The 26,007-nt window shown below is 41.1% G+C and overlaps 2 long non-coding RNA genes across 3 annotated transcripts in view; one reads left to right on the plus strand and one right to left on the minus strand.

Annotated features, from left to right (window-relative positions):
* Positions 1–20,490, plus strand: part of LOC138973783 (uncharacterized) — a 75,534-nt gene extending 55,044 nt beyond the window's left edge. Inside the window, exons 3-6 of one of the 2 annotated variants that reach the window (XR_011458158.1) lie at positions 3,930–4,061; positions 10,017–10,140; positions 17,546–17,824; positions 19,806–20,490. This is a non-coding gene — a long non-coding RNA (uncharacterized lncRNA). Of the gene's footprint in view, positions 1–3,929; positions 4,062–10,016; positions 10,141–17,545; positions 18,637–19,805 lie in introns of those variants that run through there. The other variant, XR_011458157.1, reaches the window with a different exon arrangement.
* LOC138973782 (uncharacterized) lies at positions 12,913–15,058 on the minus strand. The gene is made up of 2 exons (XR_011458156.1): positions 13,323–15,058; positions 12,913–13,233 (listed from the first exon to the last, which is right to left on the minus strand). It is a non-coding gene; the product is annotated as an uncharacterized lncRNA (long non-coding RNA).
* Positions 20,491–26,007: the final 5,517 nt, after the last annotated feature.

Consider the following 26,007-nt stretch of genomic DNA (forward strand, 5'->3'; position numbering starts at 1 on the left):
TACAATCTAAATATGTGTAATGATTAACTTGTGGGGTCCTGATTTGGCCTATTATGGTCCGCTGGACCCGAAAAGCAACAGCTAACTAACTAACTAACTAACTCTTCTTTTACACTCAAGCTTTGTTCTTATGTGCTTTGCTTTGCTTTCGTGTAGCTTAATGTTGTTTTCCAAACTGGGGATGTTCTCAGCTTCTTCTCTAGCTCTTGATAGTGCATCATGTGTCTTCTGTAGCTCGTCGGACCAGTATGGGATGTAGTCTCTCCTCACTCCGCGCGGTATACTGTCCTTTGCTGCCTGGATGACGCTGGCATTGAATTCTTTCACCACTGTGTTGATGTTCCTACCCTCCACTGCAATATCCCCGGTCAGTTCATTTGAACGTATACAAAAGATCCCCCATTTTGCCTTCTTGTAGTTCCATCTGGCATGGAGGGGCTGCCCGGTTGTTGATTCTCCGCGGATGGTAAGGAGCACTGGGCGATGATCACTTCCACCAAGCTGATGTTCTACTTTTCTGGTGATGTTCTTGTGGATATCGTCTGTGCAGAGAGCCAGGTCAGGTGTTGTCGAGTGCCAGCCCCGCGAGTAGAATGTTGGTGGATCTGTTGGGTCGTTGACAAGTATCAGATGGTGGCCATCTTGCCAGGTTTCAATGTCTTCCCCTCGCTTGTCTAAGGTGTTGTATCCCCAGCTCTGGGACTGACTGTCAAAGTCTCCAGTGATGAGGAAGCCGCTCTCTGGGACCTGGATAGAGTCAAGTGACAGCATCTTGTCATTGGGGCAGTAGTTGTTGACGATGTTTAGTGTGCTGTCATTGGTGGTGATCTTGACTTCAATATACTCTGCTTCTTCCATAAATCTGTTGGTTTCTCTCGCGTTCATGTTGTTTCGGACAAGTGTCATCACTCCTCCCTTCTTTCTACCCTGGCGGTCGCTCCTAAATACCTGGTACCCTCTGATCTTGAAGGGCTTCCCTTCTTGCATGTGTGTCTCCTGTAAACGGCAGATGTTGATGCTGTTCTCGTGTAGGAAGTGTTCAAGTTACTCTTTCTTGTTGGAAACCCCCTCTGCGTTCCAGTGCATGATGTTGATTGAGGGATTCACTTTGGGCTTGCTGTTTTTTCGGCCAGCTGCTTTAGTTCTCTGTCCCCTGGCTCCACAGGACAAAATGATAGGACCTCCAGTCACTGGGGGTGGACTCCTTTGAGGCGCGGAGCCCGGCGCTGCACCTGCCTGATGGATCCTCACAATGCGAGCACCATATTGATGATCAGTTCTGTCTCCAAGTGTCATGATGGCAGATACTGCGTGGTACAGTGATGTGTTCGAGAAGCGCCATGCAGGCTCCATACCTCCGTCTTCAGCACTCTAGGTTTTCTGTAGGGGTTATCCCACCCTTAGCTCCTGGCCCATATGTTCTACCCTGGCAGCACAAGGGGGATTGTTTCTCCGAGAATCCCACCCCGGTTGAAGCTTTTACTCGGGTTGCTCCCTCCCCAAGAATAGCTGCCTTACTGGGCTGACGAGACCATTCTGCCCGGCTAGTTCCCCATAGCTGGAGTGCCTTCGTCCGCCATTGTAGCTGTTGGGATAAAAAAAATCTCCTCCTCCGCCTGCCTTACCTTTGAAGCCCGGATATCCTGCCGGTGCAGGGTTTTGACTTTGGAGTTTGCTTCTCCTAGACCAGTTGCCTGACCGCCCTGATATGGCCCTTCGTGGTCGGCTGGGCGTTAAGCAAACAAAACAAAAACCAGTTGCCTGCCATGGCTACAAACTGAGCCTGGTCTACTCAGTAGGACATCCTCCTCCGCCTTCACAGCCGTTGGGAATTCTCTGCCTCATCCGCCCGTTCTACCATTGGGATGCCCTGAAGGTGCTATCTGCCCATAGCTGGGAGATCTGTTCGTGGATACCAGGGCGTATCCACACCCTGGAGGGGCCTGGATGTCGCACGGCATGGGGGCAGATCCTCCTCCCCGATCCGCCTTGCTTAGCCTGTGGGCTCGCGCTACCCAGTTTCCAGAGCTGCCAGCGTGGAGGCGCAAGGTCGGTCTTGAGACAAGCAGTACGTATCTAGTCCGGAGGGATTACACCAGAATGGATACCTCGCTTAGACTGCAGCTAATGTCATAACAGCCGTCACATACAACACAGATAAGCGCAGGCAGAGCAGCAAGCAGGTACAGGCTATATGCAATCAACCACCATGACACGGACTACAACCCTAGACTAGGGTGGTCCAAGGGAGGGCATCCTATTGATACCGCACACACCAAGCACACATTCGTCCCCTAGAGTCTATATCCTTGATGTGGATAGAGGCTCCTTAATGCCCCAGCTGTCAATTTATTATTTAGATTTTAAATATTAGGTCTAGCGCCAAAACGCACCGTCCGATTGTCTGATCAGACGATCCGGCTGGCCACACAAAAATAAATTCTTTGACACTAGGTAGTTTTAGAGAGATGAACAAAGCCCACCACTTTCCTTTCGCCACCTCATTTTCTCTTGCCCGCTCGAATGCGCGCGCACAACGAAACTCTACAGTGCGTCTTGTACATTTCGCGGTTTAGACGTTACGGCAGAGAAATTCTGTTCGCAGCAGAAGCGCTGACAACACATATGTATGCGATTAATTTGCAACCCGAAGCTCTACTCATAAATTGTATTACTGTTCAAAGTGAGACAGTTCACAAATTAAGGTCTGCCCTATAAATATAAGTATTCTATTGATATTAGAGAAGAAATAGAACTCTAAAGTCGTGAAGCGGCAATCAGCTCCTGGCCGCCATCTTTGATTTTCCCCAGCGCAACCTAGGGAAATGTATGCTACAGAAATCCAGTAAAAGATTGACTTGAGCGTCCTCTCCAGGCCTTAAAGTAGAAAGATATGAACAGTTAAAATAACAATCAGGTAACCTATATCCAATAAATTAAAGGTTTCCATACAAAAATAACCAAAACATGATTACAAAGTTAACGAACGTAGATTCGCAGAATCGCCCAAATCAACGAAAGCCGTTTGTGTTTTTGGTGTGAATTTCGTTTCACCGATGACCGGAAGTGACGTGTACGCAACATTTGTGATGCAGCATTTCCTTATATGGCACGAAAAGAATGTGGTTGGTTAAAATGAGATCGTTCTAAATCAAGCAAATTGCTCGCTCTTTACGTAGGGCACCTAGGATATTCTCAAGGGGTGAGAGTTTAAACGAAAGGGTGTTTGTACGCACTGTGTGTAAATGCCTCACAGTGTCTGTGGTGGTTTACGGGAGGCTGACTGTGCCTTTAAGTAATATATCTTTCGGTTTGATTGCAAGCATCACTCAGGATTGCCCAGTTACACACGTGTGCACGTTTATATTAAATTGCCTAATTTTAATTCGAAACAGATAGAATATTTGCATTTCTAAGACTGTCACGGAACGTCGTTGTGAACCTGGAAATTGTGCTCAATAGCTAAAACAGAGCATGCTTCACTAACATAACAAAAAGCACGCTGATTATTAACGGAGCAAACAGCATAACACCACGGTTCCTTCAAAAAAGTGCTTGCCAGGTCAGAGTCGAATTTGTCGGTCTTTCATTGTACATCTAAAAACAAAAATGGTAAGTTATTGGAACATTTCAATCACAGGTACTACGACCCAAATGTTTTTAAAGTGGACTGACAGACAAACACTTATGATACAGACAATGAATTTAGCTTCGAGTGTGTTTCTGTTTCCTCAAGAGACTGTGATTGTAATGCAGTATTGTGTCTTGAAATGAATAACTTAGCAGTCTACCTTTTTTTTTTCTTTCTGTCCTTGGATAAAAAAAAACCACCGTATTGATATAATAACAATGTAAACGTCTTGTTGAGGCCAGTTATGTTCAATAACATGTGTTCGTCTGTTTGTAATATTCCTGTGTCTCCGTTTCAGGCTACCAAAACAACTTTCGGCAGAAATTCATGTATCGATGCCCGAACAACCACTACTTTGGGGGAATTTATAGTTATCACCTCGATGCTCAGGAAGACAGACGGTGGAAGTACAAGTGTTGCCATAACCCAGGTAATCCCGGTACTGTACGATTATAGACATTGCCTAGTCTCCCAATTAGTTTCAATCCCGATACTGCACGATTATAGACATTGTCTAGTCTACCAATTAGTTTCAATCCCGGTACTGAACAATTATAGACATTGCCTAGTCTCCCAATTAGTTTCAATCCCAATACTGCACGTTTATAGACATTGTCTAGTCTACCAATTAGTTTCAATCCCGGTACTGAACAATTATAGACATTGCCTAGTCTCCCAATTAGTTTCAATCCCGATACTGTACGATTATAGACAGTGTCAAGTCTACCAATTAGCTTCAATCCCGGTACTGCACGATTATAGACAGTGCCAAGTCTACTAATTAGCTTCAATCCCGGTAGTGCACGATTATAGACAGTGTCTAGTCTACCAATTAGCTTCAATCCCGGTACTGCACGATTATAGACATTGCCTAGTCTCCCAATTAGCTTCAATCCCGATACTGTACGATTATAGACGGTGCCTAGTCTACCAATTAGCTTCAATCCCGATACTGCACGATTATAGACAGTGTCAAGTCTACCAATTAGCTTCAATACCGCGACTTTGGTCATTAAAAATCGGAAAATTGTAAAAAAAATTAAACTTTATAAAACGATCCAAATTTACGTTTGTCTTATTCTCCATCATTTGTTGATTCCAAAAACATATAAATATGTTATATTCGGATTAAAAACAAGCTCTGAAAATTAAATATATAAAAATTATTATCAAAATCAAATTGTCCAAATCAATTTAAAAACACTTTCATCTTATTCCTTGTCGGTTCCTGATTCCAAAAACATATAGATATGATATGTTTGGATTACAAACACGCTCAGAAAGTTAAAACAAAGAGAGGTACAGAAAAGCGTGCTATCCTTCTTAGCGCAACTACTACCCCGCTCTTCTTGTCAATTTCACTGCCTTTGCCATGAGCGGTGGCCTGACGATGCTACGAGTAAAATGGCATTGCGTTCAGTTTTATTCTGTGAGTTCGACAGCTACTTGACTAAATATTGTATTTTCGCCTTACGCGACTTGTTTATTTTTTAATTTATTTTTTAACCTTTATCTTACGTTTTGTTAACGTCTTTTTACGTGTTTTTTTTAAACGCTTCCTTAGTTTACTTGCAATTATGTAGCACATGTTTTTGACCTAGATATATTGAAACTAAATAAAGTATACTTGAATTCATATTATTTTTTTTGTTTTTACATTTAGTCAAGTTTTTTGTCATTGCTCCAGTAGGGCTTATAGTCTCTCCTGGCACCCCTGGGAATGGACTCACGCGCTGCTCTGAGGATGCTCATGTTGAAGTCCTTCGCCACCATGTTGATGTCTCGACCCTCGAGTCTGATGTCTTTGGTGAGTTCGCTGGTGCGGTGTCTAAAGAGGAACCAGTTCGCTCTTTTGTAGTTCCACCGCGGGAAGGAAGCTTCAGTGCAGGACTCCATGTCCAGGGTCAAAAAGACTGGCCGATGGTCACTTCCACCTAGCTGTCCTCCGACCTCTCTGCTGGTTAGCTGGTGCATGTCTTCCGTGCAGAAGGCTAGGTCAGGAGTTGATGTATTGTGCCATCTTCTGGAGTAGAATGTAGGGCAGTCAAAGGGACTGTTCAAAAGGATGAGACCTTTGTCGTCCTGCCAGTTCTCCACCTCTTCTCCTCTCCGATCCAAGTGGTCATATACCCAACTCTGTGAATGACTGTTGAAGTCACCCACCACGATGAAGTTGGAGGCCTTTGCGGGGATCGTGTCAAGGGCGAGGTGTCTATCGTTGGGGCAGTAGAAGTTGACAAGATGGAATTCTGCTATCTTCGTCTGGATTCGAATCACGTGATATTCGGAGTCCTCCATGTGCGTTTCTATCAAACAGGCATTGATGTTGTTCCTGATGAGGGTCAGGATTCCTCCTTTGCTTCGGTCTGTTCTGTCGGACCTAAGGCACTGGTAGCCTCTCACTTTGAAGGACTTTTGGGGTGTCAGGTGCGTCTCCTGAAATCAGCAGTTGTTGATGTTCTTCTCATGCAGGATATGCTCCAACTCTGTCTTCTTGTTTAGGATACTTTCTGCGTTCCAGTGCATGACCTGAAAAGGTCGCTGCTGACTGGGTTTCTTCCTGGTTGTGGTGGTGCCAGTCACTCTCCTCCCGCGTCCCCTGGCGTGACAAGACGGACGGGAGGGACCTCCAGTAGTTGGGGCTGGGTCCCTTTGAGGCATGGGACCCGACGCTGCTCCACCCATGGGGGGTCCTCAATGGGCGAGCGCCATTTCCATCTGTGCCGGTTGATTGTGTCATCATTTGCGTAAGCGCGTGTACCCGTGGTTTGTTAGAATGCGCAGTGCGGCCCGGGTCCTCCGTCTTCAGCATTCGGGGTTTTCTGTCGGGGTTACCTCACCCTTAGCTCATGGCCCGTACGTCTTACCCTGAGAGCACAGGGGGGAAGATTTGCCGGGATCCCACTCGGAGCTAGGGTTTTAATGCGCCATTAATCGCATTAGATGAGTCCCGTCAATGGACGATGGAGCATTTCAAAGGGGGTAGGAGTGCCGCCTGCTACCCCACTCGGCACTCCGGCCTGGTAGGAAACACCGCCAGTTTGGTCCGCGGCCGCAAGCGGCTGATCTCCATATCTGAAGACCGTTCCCCTATCCGCCATCCGTGGACGCGCATAAGCCTCAATCACTGAGAGGACAGTACACACAAATACACCCAAACAAGGGAAATGAAAAATAGTCATCTATAGACTCAAGACTCAAAGACTCAAAATGTTTACTGTCCTCATAAAAACAAGGAAAATTGCCTTACAGTGTCAGGCGATCACAGACATAAAAACATCACATGTATTAAGAATTAAACGATTGCACTTAAAACTAATAACTCTAGCCCGCTTCATATTTGCTGTAAACTTAGAATTAGAATTGCATTAAAACACATGTAACATCCTGAGCGTCTCTCGCAGCACTCACACTTACAGACACACACACACACACGCACACACACACACACACACGCACGCACACTCACACACACACACACACATACACACACACACACTCTCTCTCTCTCTCTCTCTCTCACTCGCCATCTCTCTCTATCTCAGTTTAACTAAAAACAATAAAATATATTCAAATTGAGTGGGTAATAATGGCACACAGGCATGATTTAAAAGGTCATGGATAGATAACACATGCGCGTGTATCAAGACCAAGAGCATTCTACAAACTCGTACGCACCCGCACACACACTTGTACACAAACACATACATACACACAGTCACACGATCACAACACACAAGCACACACAAGCACACACACACACACACACACACACACACACACAGACGCTCACACAGACACAGGCATACACACACACACACACACACTCACACCAGCGGATCAACATCCGCGCACCCACACATGCACCAAAGTGCCCATCGCTGCAGAGTTGGCGGCAAATCACACAGGCTGCTTCAGGTCGTGGCGTTGAGTAGCCTGACAGCAGAGGGCAAGTAGGAGTCCAGGAACCTGTTAGTGCGGCACTTGAAGGAGCGCAACCTCCTCGATGCTGATCGGGCTGGAGTCTGAGCTGCGAGGACGGGATGGAGAGGGTGAGATGGATCTGACCGGATCTTATTTAGCTTTCTGATGGCTGTCTTCTCGTAGATGGAGTTGATGCTTGGCAGTTCTTCTTTGATGATTCTTTCAGCAGTTCTGATAATTTTCCCCAGCTGATCAACATCCGTCTTCTTTGCGCTCCCAAGGAAGCATACGATGTTGTATAGCGTGACGCTCTGTACTACTGACTGAAAGAACAGTGACATGATTTTTTGGTCCACCCTGAATTTCTTCAGTTTTCTGAGGAAGAAGAGTCTCTGGTTGCCCTTTTTGCAGCAAGCGCGGATGTGTTCAGTCCAGTCCAGTTTATCATCAATTACCATGCCCAGGTACTTATACGACTATAAATGATTATTCTCAATCGAGAAACAAAGTGATGAGGATATGGGTTTGAATAGTTGTCCCCTGACGAGGCTACCTTTCAGTTTCCCCAGAACACCTCTATAAAATCACAAAGAAGCTATCCTAACAATTTGAAACTGTAAATATTGCCGAAAAGCACTATCATTGGGAGAGGTACTTAGGGATCTCTGGGCTGCCTACTGCATTTGCCGGGTTTGGCAGACCCTTGATTTTTTTTACCCCCTATGACTTTGGTCATTAAAAATCTGAAAATTGTAATAATTCTTTTTTGTATAAAACGATCCAAATTTACGTTCACCTTATTTTACATCATTTCCTGATTCCAAAAACATGTAAATATGTTATATTTGGATTGAAAACAAGCTCTGAAAATTACAAATAATTATAAAAATTATGATTAAATTTAAATTTCCGAAATCGATTTAAAAACAATTTCATCTTATTCCTTGTCGGTTTCTGATTCCAAAAACATATAAATATGATATGTTTGGATTAAAAACACGTTCAGAAAGTTAAAACGAAGAGAGGTACAGAAAAGCGTGCTATCTAGCACAGCGAAACCACTACCGCGCTGAACAGGCTCGTCAGTTTCACTCCGTTATGCACAAGCGGCGGACTACGGTCATTGTGAAAAAATGCAGTGCGTTCAGTTTCATTCTGTGAGTTCCACAGCTTGACTAAATGTAGTAATTTCGCCTTACGCGACTTGTTTGTTTTTGTTTTTTGGTGCGAAAAGCGAAAAAAAACCTTTAGGGTCGGCGCTTAAAAATAGGGTCGGTTGGGTTACGGGAAACAAACATATTTTTCTTTTTGGCCTTATACGTTATTTGCGTTTTTGACCAAAATATGACATTTTACACAGATCGAGACAGTCATTGTTCTCCGAGACCGCGATAGCGGTCGAGGTGAACAATGACTGTCCAGACCTGTGTAAAATGTCATACTTATGTCAAAAACGCAAATAACATTTATGTATTAATCGAATTCCTTTCAGGTACTGACTTTGTTTTGTTGTTTTGACGATTGAACGAGCACACACACATGCAATCAAACACATGACGTGTGTTTTGTAGTTCCTTTGAAGTTTCGGTCAACCTGAAACGCCCAAATATGAAGTTTTGTAGGCCTCTGACGTCACATGACTCAAAGAAGGGAAATCCAATGTCTAATCGATACATTATACGCTATTTGCGTGTTAGACCAAAATATGACATTTTACACAGATCGAGACAGTCATTGTTCTCCGAGACCGCGCTAGCGGTCGAGGTGAACAATGACAAAACACACGTCATGTACTGACTTTGTTGTTGTTTTGACATTGAACAGCACACACACATGCAATCAAACACATGACGTACGTGTGTTTTGTAGTTCCTTTAAAGTTTCGGTCAACCTGAAACGCCAAATTATAAAGTTTTGTCGGCCTCTGACGTCACATGACTCAAAGAAGGAAAATCCAATCTCCAATCGATACATAATCACTTATCCCGATTGTTTATCTTTTACTTTTAGTTTCAGGCTCTGAGACTTGATCGCTTTATTGTATTGTTTATGTATTTTATTGCGTATATGCGTGTACCTGCGCGCGCGCATGTGAACGTTTGTTTGTGTGTGTGTGTGTGTGTGCGCGCGCGCGTGTGTCTGTGTGTGTGTGTGTGTGTTTGTGTGTGTGTGTGTGTGTGTCTGCGTGTGTGTGTGTCTGTGTCTGTGTGTGTGTGTATATGTATGTGTGTGTGTGTGTGTGAATACATTTATTTATAAATGAATACTTATGTGTGTGTGTGTGAATACATTTGTGTGTGTGTGTCTGTGTGTGTGTGTGTGTGTGTGTGTGTGTGTGTGTGTGTGTGTGTGTGTGCGTGTGTCTGTGTGTCTGTGTGTGTGTGTGTCTGTGTGTGTGTGTGTTTGTGTGTGTGTGTCTGTGTGTGTGTGTGTGTGTGTGTGTGTTTCGTTTTGTGTGCAGGGGTCAAACTGGTCAGGTGCTACGAGACGTTATATCTAAATAACTTTCAACAAGAAATGAAGTACATGGTTCCAACCGGGAAGGTGATGACAGGATGGGGCGGAGTGTACTCCGTTCCTTATTGGTACGTTATCAACAAGCTCCTCGTAGTCTCCGTCCACACCCTCTGGCGACCGCTTGCTTCCCTTTACATAATTAACCACGCACTCTTGCGACCGTTTTATTTCCTTTACCTAATGAACCACGCACTCTTTCGACCGCTTCTTTCCCTTTACATAATGAACCACGCACTCTTGCTACCGCTTGCTTCCCTTTACATACATAATGAACCACGCACTCTTGCGACCGCTTGTTTCTTTTAAATATTCAACCACGGACTCTTGGGACAGCTTGCTTTCCTTTACTTATTCAACCACGCACTCATGGGACCGCGTGCTTCCTTTACAAAATGCACCACGCACTTTTGCGACCGCTTGCTTCCCTTTACATAATGCACCACGCACTTTTGCGACCGCTTGCTTCTCTTTACTTATTCAACCACGCACGCTTGCGACCACTTGCCTCCTTTAAATAATGCAGCACGCACTCATGGGACCGCTTGCTTCTTTTACAAAATGCACCACGCACTCTTTCGACCGCTTGCTTATTTAAAATATTCAACCACGGACTCTTGCGACCACTTGCCTCCTTTACCACGCACTCATGGGACCGCTTGATTCCTTTACATAATGCACCACGCACTCTTGTGACCTTTTGCTTTTCTCTACATTATTAACCACTTACTCTTGTGACCGCTTGCTTCCCTTTACATAATGAACCAAGCACTCTTGCGACCGCTTGCTTTCCTCTACAAAAATTAACCAGGCACTAGACCGGCATGGTTGGCCTAGTGGTAAGGCGTCCGCCCCGTGATCGGGAGGTCGTGGGTTCGAACCCCGGCCGGGTCATACCTAAGACTTTAAAATTGGCAATCTAGTGGCTCCTCCGCCTGGCGTCTGGCATTATGGGGTTAGTGTTAGGACTGTTTGGTCCGGTGTCAGAATATTGTGACTGGGTGAGACATGAAGCCTGTGCTGCGACTTCTGTGTGTGGTGCACGTTAAATGTCAAAGCAGCACCGCCCTGATATGGCCCTTCGTGGTCGGCTGGGCGTTAAGCAAACAAACAAACAAACAAACAAACCAGGCACTCTTGCGATCGCTTGCTTCTCTCTACTTAATGAACCACGTGCTCTTGCGACTGCTTGCTTCCCTTTACATAATGAACCACGCACTTTATGCGATTGCTTGCTGCCCTTTAAATAATGAACTACGCACTCTTGGTGTATGTGCGTGTGTGTGTGTGTGTGTGTGTGTGTGTGTAGAGCGATTCAGACTAAACTACTGGACCGATCTTTATGAAATTTGACATGAGAGTTCCTGGGTATGATATCCCTAGACGTGTTTTTCATTTTTTCGATAAATGTCTGATGACGTCATATCCGGCTTTTCGTGAAAGTTGAGGCGGCACTGTCACGCCCTCATTTTTAATAATAATAATAATAATAATAATAATAATAATAATAATAATACGAATATTTATAACGCGCACATATCTCACCAACAGGCGACTCAAGGCGCACATACACTCATTCACACACACGGAGACTTAAAGTCACTAGCACACACACACCATCAACCATTAAAACATGTACAGTTATTCAGGGTGGGATGGGGTGGGCAGCGTAGAATGCATGGATTATTTGGAAAAAAGGAATGTCTTGAGTGCAGATTTGAATGATTCGAGGGACTGTTGTTGACGGAGGGGGAGAGGTAGTGTGTTCCATTGGCTAGGTGCTTGGAAAGAAAATGAGCGTTGACCTGCTGTTTTGAGTTTGGTGTGGGGGATGTTGAGCTTGAGGGAGTCAGCAGATGATCTGAGTGCTCGTGAAGGGACATAGAGAGAGAGAGAGTCGGAGAGATAGGCAGGGGCGAGACCATGGAGGCATTTGTAGGTGAGAGTGTTGATTTTGTAGGTGATACGGGCAGGAACGGGCAACCAGTGGAGCTGATTTAGGAGGGGGGTGATGTGATCTCTCTTTTTCTTTCGTAAGACAAGACGGGCAGAGCTATTTTGAATGCGTTGGAGACGAGAGATAGAAGAAGAGGGAAGACCCGCCAGGAGAGAGTTACAATAGTCAAGACGTGAGAGAATGGTGGAAGTGACCAGTTTGGCGGTAGCATCTGTGGTGAGGTACTTGCGGATAGTGGCGATGCGGCGGAGTTGGAAGTAGCAGGTGCGAGAGACAGAAGAGATGTGTTGTTTCATGGAAAGGGTGTTGTCTAGAGTGACTCCGAGGTTTTTGACAGCAATTTTTGGTTGAAATTTTGGTCAAGTAATGTTCGACGAAGCCCGGACTTCGATATTGCATTTCAGCTTGGTGGCTTAAAAATTAATTGATGACTTTGGTAATTAAAAATCTGAAAATTGTAAAAAAAATTATTTTTTTTATAAAACGATCCAAATTTACGTTCATCTTATTCTCCATCATTTTCTGATTCCAAAAACATATAAATTTGTTATATTTGGATTAAAAACAAGCTCTGAAAATTAAATATAGAAAAATTATTATCAAAACTAAATTTTCGAAATCAAATTAAAAACACTTTCATCTTATTCCTTGTCGGTTCCTGATTACAAAAACATATAGATATGACATGTTTGGATTAAAAACACGCTCAGAAAGTTAAAACGAAAAAAGTTTTTTTTTTTTTTTTTTTTTTTTTTAAACCTCAGTTGCATGCAGGTTTGCTACTACAATTATTTTTTTGCCTTATTATTATTTTGTTTTTTGTTTTTTTGTTTTTGTGTGGCTTGGAGCAAACCTTCTTCATAGGTCTTTTCTTTTCTCTGTCAAATGTGTACATTTTTATATCAATAAACCTTATCAGTAAACTAATATGTTTAAATAAATAAATACATAAAAGTAATCATAACATAAATTTATTCCTAATGTTCAGCTCAGTTTCCAATAATACACCCAAATCTAACTTTTTCCCATATCTAAATTTTCCAATGGTCATTTTGGTAATTAAAATACAATAATTCACAAAGTAAATATAATCACTTTTCAAACTTTCCCTAAAATAACCCAAAAATACATTTTCTTCATTCAAAATGATGGCAACATGTATTTTCTTATACACAAAATCTTTACATATTTTCCAACCCTTCATCACCTCTTGCTGCGGACTTCCTGGCAGCCACTGGTCTGAGGATCTAGCACGGCCACCAACATCGAACGCAGAAGAAGAAGAAGAAGAATCACCTCTTGGCAACTAAAAAAGAAATGTTCAAGGGTGTCTAATTCATTACAAACTTCACACTTATTCGATGTTCGTAATCCCATTTTGTTTAATAAAATATTGGTTGGATATATTCTATGTAATAGTTTCCAGTGCAGCAGACGTAATTTTCTTCTTTTGTGCTGTTAACGGCCAGTAACCAGTTTCTCTTATCCAAATCTACATTATGTTTTCGTTTCCAAAAATCACAGGCACTCGGAATCTGGACATCAAGATCAACTAAACATTTTCTAATAAACTTTGCTGTTATATTACCACCGTTAACAATGAAATCCTGCAATGTAAAATATTGATATGGTAATGTGTCTGTACGTCTGGATTTAAGTGCTGTGCATAATGCATTGTATTCAAACTGTCTGGATGGTTTATAACCCACTTTTTGACATAAATCTTCAAAAGAAATAATAATACCATTTTCATTCATAACATCCTTTACAAATGAGATATTATGTTTTATAAAATCTTTAAAAAATAGGCATTTATGTTTAAATTGAATATTCATATTGTTCCAAATGCATTGGTCCTTTAATATTACTGGTGTAAAATCATACTTTTCACAGAAAACACTTTTATTGTCAAGCCAAGTCAATAACACTTGTTTCCAAAACAATGATCTGCAAATATTGAGGCCATTCATCGTTTTCGAAGATGCATTTGAGTCAAAGCACGATAAACCAATGCCCAGACATGACAGACAATATCTTGGAATAACAGACCAATACTTTTGTGTGGAGTTTTGCAAATTAACAAGCCAGGAAATCATAAATGAGTTGTGCATATCTACTACGTTTATCATATTCAAACCACCATAATCTTTTTCTTTACACATAACTGTTCGTCTTACTTTTTCAAATGCGCGCGTATTTGAATACTTTTTCTTCCAAATAAACCTAAACAAAATGGAATTAATACGATGTAGAACATGATGAGGTACTGCCAGAGACTGGAAAATATAAACGAATTGAGATATAAGAAAGGTTTTAACAATACAAATTTTACCTTGTTAACTTAAATTTCTCTTTGACCAATTGGCGATTATTTGTTGTATTCGTTGAATTTTCTTTGACCAGTTTTCCTCTAAAGACGATGCGGGTATATTGTTTGAAAAAATAATTCCAACAATTTTTACTTTGCATTTCCATTTAAGACCAAAATACTGATCTGTACACAACTTTTTGGACCCTATCCACATGGCTTCCGTTTTGTTAACATTCACTTCCAAGTTTGAAAAACGTTTAAATATATTCAAAATGTATAACGCCCTTTCTAGATCTATTCTATCATGCAAAAAAAGAGTGACGTCATCAGCATATAATAACAGTTTTAGGACCGTGATGGGTGATACCTCAAAGGGTGACATAGGCAGATGGATACCCTTAATAGCTTCATCAGAACGAATCTTGATCGCCAACATTTCAAGGGCAATAACAAAAGCCATTGGAGAGAATGGACATCCTTGGCGAATGCCAGTTTCCACAGGAAAAGGTTCGGATATCCACCCTGTATAATTAATACAACTTTGACTATTGTTCATCAGGACAGAATCCCATTTTTTAAAATTATCACCAAAACCAAATTTATCAAATGCAAACAAAATATAATCTTTGGATATGGAATCAAATGCATGTCGAAAGTCAACTGCTAATAAAACTCCAGGTTTATCCATTGTGTTCATAATATCTATGGTATCATCAATGAGTCTAATCATGTTACTTATTTTTCTTCATTTCATAAAGCCAACTTGATTTTCATGTATAATATCACCTATTACAGTGGAAAGTCGCATTGCTAAACATTTCGCAATTATCTTGTAATCTGTATTTGTCAGAGATATTGGTCTCCAATTGCCGAGATCGTCCCTAGGTAAATCTTTACCTTTATGAATTAAGGTCAGGACTGCTTGTTTTTGAGTGGGCGATAATTCGCCATTAACAAATGATGCTACAAATGAGGCATGAACTACATCCCTTATCTTCAACCAAAATACTTTATAAAAACAGGTAGTGAGGCCATCAAGACCTGGGGCTGAATCGTTATTTAATAATTTAAGGGCAATAGTTAATTCCTTCGCGGTAATCTCCGAGTCCAATTCACCTTTTTGGTCATTGGAGAGAAATGGTATATTTAAATCTTGTACAAATTCGTTTGCGCTCATCTGGTTAAATTCCGCGCTTTTTTCATATGAGTCTTTAAAAAATCGTACTTGTTCTTTCATAATCTCTTTCTGTGTATTAAATACCCTCCCGTCCTCTGTCTGCAAACGATCCATAATTTTCATGTTAGCTTTACTTTTTTCCAAATTCAAAAAATACTTTGTGTTCTTCTCACCTTCTTCTATGAACTGAACGCGAGAGCGAACTTGGGCACTCTGGGCTTCTTCCAATGAAAATACCTCAAGCTCTATTTTAATTTTTTCTCTTTTCATTAACAGATTCAGATCTTCTGGATTATTTGCTAAAAGAATGTCCGTTTCATCCAAAACCTTCTGAAGAGAAAGCTGGGAATTATTTTGTTTTCGCTTTCTTCCTGCTGCATAGGCTGTGCAAAATTCCCGCATTTGAATTTTTAATAATTCCCATTTTAAAGAATCACCTAAACATTTATTTTGCAACAAAAATGCATCAATCAAATTATTCATTAAATCAACAAAACCTATGTCTCGCAATAACTGATTATTAAATTTCCAGTAAGAAGGTCCGCGTACTATGTTCACAAACTGAATTTTCAACTCAATTAATCGGTGATCTGAATGTGGTACTGAGACCATGTCACAAAATAATGTTTTATCAAACAAGCCACCAGAGAGAAGAATATAGTCAAGTCGACGGGCTATGAAAGGGTTCTTCCTGCTCCAGGAGAATTCCTTTTCGTCGGCATGAAACAAGCGCCAAACATCATTCAGATCGTTACTATGCAAAACATTTTGAAAATTAACAACATCAGACTTTTTATGTTTTTCACCACTCACAATGTCTATCTCGTTATTCAAAACACAATTGAAATCCCCACAAATTATTTTCTCACCTTCGAATTCTTCAAAACACGAATTAACTTGCGCCCATAATAATTTTTTTCAAAATAATTATTAGGAAAATAAATATTCATCAAATAAAGAAAATCATTTTCAAATGTAATTTTTAAACACAAAATTCTTTCTGTTTTAAATACTAATTCTGCTTTACCACCAAAACTTTTTTTATGAGAATAATTTGTCCCATGCTCTGACAGGAAACTGAAGAATGAAACACTCTTCCACCCCATTCTCTCTCCCACTGATCTTTCACATCGTCCGTAATATATGATTCCTGCAAGCATATCAAATCATATTTTCTTTTTTTTAATAAATCAAATATAGATCTTCTTTTTCTTTTGTTACGTAATCCTCTTACATTAAGAGAGCATACCGAGATGCTATTCATAAAACGAAGAAAGGTACATAAAAGCGTGCTATCCTTCTTAGCGCAACTACTACCCCGCTCTTCTTGTCAATATCACTGCCTTTGCCGTGAGCGGTGGACTGACGATGCTACGAGTATACGGTCTTGCTGCGTTGCATTGCGTTCAGTTTCATTCTGTGAGTTCGACAGCTGCTTGACTAAATGTTGTATTTTCGCCTTACGCGACTTGTTTTTACATAATGAACCCAGCACATGTTCTTCTGCCACCAAAGAAGCTGTTTATATATGTTTCAGGATAGGGGAATTCTTTCTTTTAAAATAACGTCTGATTGTTTCGTTAGTTAGTCAGTGCGTTAGATGATAGTGTCATGACTCTGTCGGTGACACTAAATGTCAGTGCTACTTGATTTTGCATGCCAACAAATAAAGGTAACGGGACAATAATCACAGCCTTCAAAATGAGTCAACTTAGACAGCCGTACACCATATGCTCACACTATTTACGGGACAATAATCACAGCCTTCAAAATGAGTCAACGTAGACAGACGTACACCATATGCTCACACTATAAACAGGAATTCAAATACAGTCTAATTGTACTCCTGAAATGCGGATTTCGTGAAAACGTGGAATGCGCTTACAGGTTATATCCAATGAAATGCTTTCGTTTGATCATGTCACGCCAGTACGTACTGACAAGTTATTATTATTATAATATTTGTTGTTGTTGTTGTTGTTGTTGTTGTTGTTGTCCGTGGTGCATATATACTTGACTTCCTTGTTGCAGTGACCGCCGCTTTAAAGTGGAAGTGTGCGTAATGGTTCTAGCCTGATGACTCAACGATAGCCACTCGAGGAGCACACAGATTGGAGGAACGGAGCTCATCCATATTTACTTTAGCTTATGTACATGAAAAGCAGACACGCCAGTAACCCGGTTAGGTAATTGTTTTGATCAATAATTCGGCATATAAAAATGTTAATGCCTTACGCTGTAAGACAGCTACATTAAAATACTTTACCTTACTCATGTTTAATCAGAATTATTCTTTGTAAATATCACACGGTGAAAATTGGTGTTTTGCATTCGGATCGCGCATCTCTGATTTATGTGCCCCATGATCACGGGGCTTGATACTGACCGGTGTAACACGAGAAAATTACTCCCACGAGATTTTTACTCCGGAGTAAACATTTCGTACGAAAAAGTTACTCCCTTTACGAAAAAAGCACTCCCCCATTGCACGAGAAAATTATTACCCAAGACAGGTGAGTTCCGAGTAAACATTTCGTACAAAAATGTTACTCCCCTGACGAATAAATAACGAATAAATTACTTCACCCCAACACGAGCAATTTAACTTCCCATGCCAGGTGTACGAAATTTTTACTCCCTTGTCCCCTGTTAGTCTTGGTGGTGGAAGGGGTGGAAGGAGGGTAGCGCGACATTCGTGTGCGCGAGATCACTTATTGGCATAATCCCTTCGCCCGCATCCCATTTTTGCGTACGAGATTTTTACTGGAAGTACAAAAAATGGGGAGTACAAATTTCGTGGAGGGAGTAATTTTTTCGTGCTTTGTGGAGTTCTTTTCTCGTACGAAAAATGTACTCGGAGTAAGAATTTCGTACGAAATATTTACTCCGGAGTTAATTTTTCGTGGAGTACATGTAAAAATTTCGTGTTACACCGGCAAGGTGGGCCAGGTGAGTGATGATTCAAGGCTCTGGGAAGTGATTCCTTTTCTGATGACTCAACGATAGCCTCTCGATGAGCACACAGATTGGAGGAACAGAGCTCATCCTTATGTATTTATCCATGCGCTATCGAGGATTAAGGCTGTTGCTGGCTCGTTATATGTTTGGTTGCTGGGTGTTTATCGAAAAATAACTAGCCATACAAGTTTACAGATGTAAAGAAGCAGAGGGGGAAATAAATGAAATTATTCCCCCCTCTGCTTCTTTACCTCTGTAAACTTGTAGGGGTAGTTATTTTTCGATAATGACCCAGCAACCAAACAAATAACGACCCAGCAACAGCCTGAATCCTCGATAGTGCAATGGGTTGAGAGGTTGTTCTGTTTCGGTACTACTTTTTGCGACTGAAAAGTTCCGAACGCTCTAATGTACGAAGTATATACATCTCTGGAGCAAACAATACAAACATACCGCATTTAAATTAACAACTACAGGCCTGAACACATGAATCTCCATATAAAATCCATGAGTTCGGTTGTTTTCTGAATCTCATCTGCCGTGCTCAAGCCGTTCATCACAAGCAATTTCCCAAGGCAAGTAACTCATACTTTGTCTAGCGACAAGAGTAGTTCCCCTTCTTTTCACTCAGTTCCTTCGACAACAGACTGCAATCCGACGGTCAGTTTTCAACAATATTTCATTTAATAAACAGATCACACGCAACCAAATGCACACATCTCATCAATTTAAACAACATAAAGGGGTTTCATACACTATTTTCCCCAGAAATCTGAACTTCATACAGTTTTTAACGTTGGAACACGGGTGCAAAAGTTCGTCTGCTAGTCCCATTTGACGAAAAAACATTATCCTAAGCGATACCAAAACATATACAGAACACACAATATCTGCCTTTGCCGCCACAGCAGAATAACAGCATATCTGTGTACTTGATTTTAGCCCAAAATAGGAAACCTGACAAGAAGTGTTAACAAAATGGAATGATTTGCACGGAACTATACAACCGCGCATTAATCGATCGCCTGCGCAGGTTGACTGGTTGAGAGAATAGGATTCGATCAAACTCTCGCAAAAAAACTCCTCTTTTCTTTGAATAACTGAAGAAAGGAGGAATAAAGAGGTTACACACCTCGTCTCAGTGATTATAAAAAATAATGGTCTCAGTTCGCGGTCATGAAAAAGCTCGTTAAAGCTCGCATTTTTCATGATCCGCTAACTTTGACCATTATTTTTGATAATCACTGAGACTCGGCATGTAACCTCTACATACTTTACCTTACTCATATTTAATCAGAATTATTCTTTGTAAATATCACACGGTGAAAATTAGGATTTTAGAGTTAAAAGTGATTTAAGGTTTAACGATAATTGTAAACATTATATATTGAATTTAGTTAATAGTAGTATGTTATATAGCGAGATTGAGGAATATATTTGGCAGATAGTTGGTCAGTGGGTAAGCGAAAGCTAGGTTCCTACGACCAGTTAATAATGTAGATACGAATTAACGCCAATAACGCCAAAGTTTGTTTAACGTCAGAGTTACCTATTCTCGGCCAAACCCGGCGACTTTGCACATATCAACGCGGGTTTAGAACGATCGGTATTGAAATTTAGTGTCAGAGACAGACTTGCCAAAGTTTGCTTATGATAAGGAGTTGATAGGAATGATATGTCCAGAACCGGTTTATCGTGATATTGTCCAGCACATGTTTGACCATGACTTGGCGATTTCACAGTTGTCTTTGGCATAAATTAGAATATCATAGGAATAGTCACCTGACGTAGAATAGCCAATGGAAGGGGAGAATAATGAAAGACAGAAAAGGATATATAGGATTGAAATTAGAAGAATCGCTCTTTCGACCTCTGGCCAAGAAGAAGATAGACGTCTGTTCGTATCCAGTCAACTACTGCTCTGACGGTATGGCAACATTGATTCTAATAGGATTAGGAATAGGATGTATATTTTGTATTATATTGCGATTATTCTTGAAGTAAATTCTTAAACAGTTTTCCAGTTTTGTGTGCGGTATGCCTCAAGCTTCTCTCTCGTCTAAAGGTTTTAATCGTGATTATCATTCTTTCTTGTCTATCACTGCGTGATATCTGTGCGCTCAACTATGTGTGTATTCGTGGTGCAACCGCACGTTTGTTTGTAAGTTGTTCGTTAATCATTGTACGTATGTGTGTACTTCCACTGTTATACGTTCTATGTATTTCTAGTGGTAAATCACCAGGGTTTGCACACCCAGCAACCCATGGCAACCAAACATAGCAACCACACGTGGCAACCAAGCACCACACTTTCATGTGTTAACAACACGTTCACTCAAACACACTAAGACAGATAACTGTAACTTAAAGAGAATTGTAGTGTAGCTAAAGAAACATCTTGGAAACGTGGAAACATTATTTAGAGGCAGCGAGCAACATTCATTTCGCATAAATACATTGATTTTCGAGTCGGTCCAATCCTTTATTACTGAATCTGGTCGACTAACGTGAAGGATTAGCCCACGTACTGGTATTGTGTATGTTTGTGTGCAGGAGAACGTAAACCCGCCTCTCAGTGTTGTTGCATCAATAACATATAACATAAGTAATAATCATCATTGGGTTTTTGTTTTTGTTTTGCTGTTGTCGATTTCGTGTGTGGTTTTTTTTTCTTTTTTTTTCTTCTTCTTTCTTCCATACATTCGTAACGATTTATGCACCCCTCTCCATGAACATGTACATTTATCTGAACTTACTTAATGCATGACTGTCTCAGCATCGATGTTCTCGTCCCACGCGCTTTATTCCTAGTCTCACTTTTTTTCCCTCCCTGTCAGTAGATCCTCTTGTTTTGATTAAGTTCCCCATACCCCCCTCCTACATTTTGTTCTTTTGGTTAATAATTGTGTTGTCCACCATCATGAAAACTTGTGTAACTTAGCATTGTTATGGTCACGTCAAATAAGCATTTGCTTGAGTTCGTGTCCTAGCTGCATTTTTGTCAATTGTTTCATGTCATGTATTTTGAATAAAATTGTGTTTAAACCAAAGAAATATCTTCAGGCACCATGACAACGCTACACACCCAGAGCATTATATAGTAGCAACCCGCGAAACCACCCGTGCGATATTAACATCATATTTCCTACTCACTTGTTTTACAATATGAGCTCATTCATATTTGCTATAAATAAAACATTAGATTACTCATACTTTTTTTTTTTGCAGAAATATCAGCTTTCTTATTTTGCATTGTTTTTACATTTATCTAGTTTTGATTAAATGTTTTAAGATAGACCGGGAATAGAGACGAGGGTAAGTGTATGTGTGTGTGTGGGAGAGCAATTCCAGAAAAAAAACTACTGGACAGATCTTTATGAAAGTTTACATCAAAGTTCTCCCAGTTAATATCCCAGACTTGTTTTTTTTTCTTTTGGGGATACATGTTTGTGATGATGTCATATCCGACTTCGAATTGATTGAAATTTTGGTAAAGCAATCGACGACGAAGCCCGGATTATGGGATTGCATTTCGACCTGGAAGCTTAACAATCAATTATTGAGTTTAATCATTTGAAATCTGAAATATGTATCTAAAATTAAAATTTGAGAAATCAATCCCAAAATGTTTTCTTCTTATCTCTTACCATTTCCAGATTCCAAATAGATGTATACAATATTGTTTGCCAGCCCTTTAATAAACCGTGTCCAATGCATTGTTTGCCAGCCCTTTAATAAACCGTGTCCAATGCATTGTTTTCCAGCTGTTTAATAAACCGTGTCCAATACATTGTTTTCCAGCCCTTTAATAAACCGTGTCCAATGCATTGTTTGCCAGCCCTTTAATAAACCGTGTCCAATGCATTGTTTGCCAGCCCTTTAATAAACCGTGTCCAATGCATTGTTTGCCAGCCCTTTAATAAACCGTGTCCAATGCATTGTTTGCCAGCCCTTTAATAAACCGTGTCCAATGCATTGTTTGCCAGCCCTTTAATAAACCGTGTCCAATGCATTGTTTGCCAGCCTTTTAATAAACCGTGTCCTATGCATTGTTTGCCAGCCCTTTAATAAACCGTGTCCAATGCATTGTTTTCCAGCCCTTTAATAAACCGTGTCCAACACATTGTTTTCCAGCCCTTTAATAAACCGTGTCCAATGCATTGTTTGCCAGCCCTTTAATAAACCGTGTCCAATGCGTGTTTTGCCAGCCCTCTAATAAACCGTGTCCAATGTATTGTTTGCCAGCCCTCTATCAAACCGTGTCTAATACATTGTTTGTCAGCCCTCTAACAAACCGTGTCCAATGCATTGTTTGCTAGCCCTCTAACAAACCGTGTCCAATGCATCGTTTATCAGCCCTCTAACAAACCGTGTCCAATGCATTGTTTGCTAGCCCTCTAACAAACCGTGTCCAATGCATTGTTTGCCAGCCCTTTAATAAACCGTGTCCAATGCATTGTTTTCCAGCCCTTTAATAAACCGTGTCCAATGCATTGTTTGCCAGCCCTTTAATAAACCGTGTCCTATGCATTGTTTTCCAGCCCTTTAATAAACCGTGTCCAATGCATTGTTTGCCAGCCCTTTAATAAACCGTGTCCAATGCATTGTTTGCCAGCCCTTTAATAAACCGTGTCCTATGCATTGTTTGCCAGCCCTTTAATAAACCGTGTCCAATGCATTGTTTTCCAGCCCTTTAATAAACCGTGTCCAATGCATTGTTTGCCAGCCCTTTAATAAACCGTGTCCAATGCATTGTTTTCCAGCCCTTTAATAAACCGTGTCCAATGCATTGTTTGCCAGCCATTTAATAAACCGTGTCCAATGCATTGTTTTCCAGCCCTCTAACAAACTCGGCTGCTCCAATGCAAACAAAAAGTACCGGTCAGTATGATATAAATAGAGAATACTACATGACTTGCTGTATCGTACCAGATTTACACGAGTTGTTTTTTTTAAATATTGAACTGCGAGCGAAAGCGAGCTGTTCACTATTTGAAAAAGCAACGAGTGTAAATCTTGGACGACACAGCAAGCCATGTAGTATTCTGTTTCTCCTACATACTGTACTTACGTGTATTTTACTGAAAATGTCCTGCAGTCCAGGCAGCTAAAATGAAGACGCTTGTTTTGGAACTTCGATCTCTTCTAAAGCTCCCGCAGTGGGGCACTGCGGTTATGAAATTAAAGGCCCCTCCTGTTTTTGGAACCGCAGGAGCTTTCTAGTTTGCTGTTAGGTAGATTTTTGGTTCCTCTTTCCTGTCATGCTCTCTTTTTCTTCATGAATTCTTTTCTTTTTTCTGCCTTCTTGCTCATTCACCTGTATTTTTTCCAAAAATCTCTTCTCTTGCCGCTTGTCTCGCGATTCATGTATAGTTTAATCTGTTAGTGTTCTGATGTAAGTCCAGCAGTAGATAGGTTAAGCCTATTTTAACATACTGGAAACTGGTAATCTTCCAGTAGGTATTAATTTAGTTTTACTAAAGCCTGCTGGGACACAAGTAATGGGTTAGTGCATTTGTAAACAGGAATCGCTTGACAAGTGGCCCCCTTCATCTCCCCCTTCCTCGTCCTGATATGGCTCTGCGTAGTCGGCTGGACGTTAAGCAACAAATAAACAAACAAAAAATAAACAAACTCTTCTAAAGCATCGTGCAATCTATTACGTCAAAGCAAACAAACGTCACTCTAAAAGTGTGGCATGACGTGTTTGTTCTAAAAATTCCTCGAGGGTAATTAGCGAGCGCAATTTTTTGTTCTTCTATAATGACGTTTGTCTCGGTGACTTTGGCATCATAAGCAGTGGAAAAACAGGTCCCTGCCAGACTTGCTTGACATGACCTTATTTACATGATATACACACGTGTGGTTTGAACGATTATTATCTCACGAGTGTCTCGCTCACGTATGTAGGATAAACTTCAATACAAGAAAGTCTGGTTATCTACTATTTTAAGGCATACATTTGGAGACACCTATCATGTGGTTGGTCTTGCGGGGGCCGGGGACATAATAGGGTGTAGCGGCTGCGGGGAACACAACTAGGCGTTCCACGATCCTGGGCGTGATGCTCCATCTACTAGTCAGATATACTTATCAGTATAAATAGGATGACGCGTTCAAGCGAAATCCGATCTGCCGCTTAAAAGTCCCGATTCTGTTCATCGATTTATATTTTAGAGCTGGTAGTACTAATGATTCATCAGTAATGTTACTGAGCAGACCAAACCCTTTAGAATTCAGGTACCCAAAGCGTCATACAAGAAATGTGCGCGCGTTTGATCACTCTTATGGCGAATAAAAGAACTTGAGTTGATATACACGAAAACAAACACAGAGTGTAAAGAATACAAACAGGGCGTTTGAAATTTGAACAATCAAAATTTCAGACTGAGATTTTAGGGTGATATTGCGGAGTGGTGACATCATGATAAAATGCAAAACCGAACTGAGTGGTTATTTTGGCGAGTTGAGACTGACGATTTTGTTTGTTGTGTTGTGCTTGCCTTGTATTGTTTTATATTTTTCCCGGGAGTATGATATTTCACTTCCTGAAGCTTTAGTTGTTCACGCTCTTATCACGAGCACTCATTCTGAGCTGAAAATGCGGTTGTGTGCGGGAGTGTTTTGCACCGGGGGGCCCGGTAGCTCTGTTGGTAGAGCACTGGACTTGTGATCGAAAGGTCGCAGGTTCGAATTCGGGCCGGGACGGACACGGGTCAACTTTATGTGCAGACCCAGAGACGGAAGCCATGTCCCACCCCCGTGTCATCACAATGGCACGTAAAAGACCTTGGTCATTCTGCCATAAGTGCAGGTGGCTGAATACACCTAAACACGCAGACACCTGGGTAGCGCGACTCCGTTGCTGCTAGCTTTCCACTGGGAGGAAGCGACCCGAATTTCCCAGCCATGGGACAATAAAGTAATGAAAATGGAAAATGAAAATGGAAATGAAATTCGGATCGCGCATCTCTGCTTTATGTGCCCCATGATCCTGGGGCTTGATACTGACCGGCAAGGTGAGTCAGGTTCCCCCGTGTTTGGTTCTCAGCAGTGTGTACAGTGGAACCCCCCTTTTAAAGACCCCCCAATTTAAGACTCCCTCCTTTTTAAGACCCCCCAATTTAAGACTCCCTCCTTTTTAAGACCCCCCAATTTAAGACTCCCTCCTTTTTAAGACTTTCTTTTCTCAGACTTTCTGTTCATAACCTCTGTAAAATTACCCCCATTTTCAGACTCCCTCGTGTTTAAAACCCAATGTTCCCAGATTTGTTGAGGTTTTAAAAGGGGAGTTTCACTGTATTACCGTGTCTGTGCTGCACGTAATTTGTTTTACAGTCTTTGCTTTAGCTACTTAGTTAATTGAAACAAAAACAAAAACGCGGTTAACACTGTTAGCACAGTCGTTTGCAAGTTACTTTTGAGAAATGAGTTCGTCACACTTAAAAGAAAACAATTACAAAGTCATTTCTTTCTTAAAAAGTTTCCTCCACCGATGCTAGTTTTCACCACGGAAAGCCAAAGTTCAATTGTGA

The sequence above is a fragment of the Littorina saxatilis genome, linkage group LG8 (assembly GCF_037325665.1).
Source record: "Littorina saxatilis isolate snail1 linkage group LG8, US_GU_Lsax_2.0, whole genome shotgun sequence".
Lineage (NCBI taxonomy): Eukaryota > Metazoa > Mollusca > Gastropoda > Littorinimorpha > Littorinidae > Littorina > Littorina saxatilis.